Genomic DNA, 2,225 nt, shown 5'->3' on the forward strand with positions numbered 1-2,225 from the left:
TGTAGTCGCCATTGTTGTTCGATCACTTAGTTTCGGCTGCCAGGCATTAAAAGGAAGGCGAACAGAGAACCCGAGCCAACAATTTCAACCGCAGGAATCTTAAGTACAGTAATTCCTACTTCAATCAAAGCTTGCACGCAGGGCCCTTCCCTTGACCAGTCACCAGAACTCGGCCGACCCTCGTTCTCATTCCCAGCTCGGCTTCTCGCTTCTGTCATTGCGTGTTGCACAAACAACCACTCAATTCTCATTAAAAACAAACCTAGAGTCATGCACACCGACATGCCTGTCCTGTAACATTCATATTTTCATTTTCAACTGGAAAGAAAACCAAAAAAACACATAAAGACACAATTCACACAAATGCGTTTTCATTAATTACAGTCTCAGATTACAATTTAAGGCATCTCAGCCTTAATCCGGAATTTCTCCAGCAACTACATATCGCCCTCTCTCATACGCACAGGTTTTACTCATCTTTTCTTCTTGATTCACTCAGGAATCTTTAAGTTCTTTACACATACCTTCATTCGTAACTGATTTTTTTTAACTAAAATTAGTTCCTTGAACAGAATTCAGTTGTGGTTGGCCACCTGTCCTCTTTCTCCAATTTTCTTTCATTGACGTGTCCGGATGCTCCTGCATCATGCCGTTATCTATGTTGTCTTTTCTAGAGCAAAAGCTTGTCCACTTCTGCAAGATGCAACTGAGAGTACTTACTCTTTCAGAGGTGAGAATGTTATTGGCATGAACTCATGTCACCATTGAGTTGGATAATCATTTTTATGGACAGTTCACCATATTCCTCCCATGCCAACAGACTGTTATGCCAGTGCGATGTCAGCCACTCTAAACTTGTGGTGAGAACATTCTTTGTAGAAGAGATCTCAGATCATGCAATATAGCACTACCAGTACTTGCAACTGAACCTAGAGCAGCAGAAGAAGCTTTCAGAGGTGACAGTGATCTTTGCATGCCCGCATGCCACACATTGAATTGGATAATCCTTTCCCGTGGACTCTACTCAAATGCCAACAGACTTTTATTCCAGCATGATGTGAGCCGGTTTAAACTTGTAAGAACAGTCTTTATAAGAGAGATCACACACTATTCCTTGTACCCGAAACTAGAGCAGCAGCAGCATAATTACCAACGCATGATTATGCATTGGTAGCATAATTACAAACGTATAATTATGATTTGCATGCCGAAAACATAATTACCAATGCATAATTATTATGTACATGCCGAGAACATAAACCTCTTGAAAAGCAGGAATTTCCAGTTCCTCTGGGTACACAGCAAATGCAAAAGCCAATACCTAATCAGATACAATAGAAATGGCCACAGTATTCCTGTCAATAGCAACTAATCCCATGGTTGTATAATGATAAACTACCACCCATCGAACTATTCCAGAAGAAATATGCTCAAGTATGCACATGACCATCAAAGAATGGAATAGAATGAAACACGTTGTCATCTAGAGCGGCCTGTAAGAATGACAAGGATAAGCTTACTTTTGCTCAGCAGGTTGACTGAAGCAATATTCATTGTTCCTGCTGTTCATCTAAAGCATAGATTTTCATCTAAAGTTACACTATATTCTTTCTACGTAACAATTCAAGGCCACAGATAGCCCATCGTGTTATATCATCTGCAATACTTGCTCTTGTATACATCAATAGGGTTTCACAACTTGCAATTTTATGTCATTACGTGCTTTCCAGTCATTTCTACTAATTTCTCACCGGAACCATTATAATTCAAATTTTATTGTGTCAAGCTGTATTGAAATTTTAAAATATCATCTCATTCTTGATTTCAACGAACTTTGTAATTACAAAATTTATGTATTATATACCCCAAATGTGATGATTGCTACATTCCTGCATAAATGATCTATCTGCACAATACCTGCAACCCTCATTTCAAACCATTAACTTGGCTGGTGCATCGGATTTGTGAGTACTAAAATCCTGCATGGATTATCCATCTGCACAGACAGTGGCAACAATCTCTCGCTTCATTATTAGGAAAATCAAATACATTGATTTTGCGAGTGTCGATTTTACTAGTGTAAGTTTAGATTTATTTAAATTTTTTATTTTTTATGAGTTTAGAGAGATCAAATTTAAATTTTTAAGAGTATAAAAAAAATTTAAGAGATAAAGTTTGTATTTTTAGAGATTTGATCCTTTTTATAATAAATGCAAATAAATATG

This window comes from Pinus tabuliformis, chromosome 1_2, assembly GCF_031772625.1.
Source record: "Pinus tabuliformis cultivar Carrire ecotype Pingquan chromosome 1_2, CPIR1, whole genome shotgun sequence".
Taxonomy (NCBI): Eukaryota; Viridiplantae; Streptophyta; class Pinopsida; order Pinales; family Pinaceae; genus Pinus; species Pinus tabuliformis.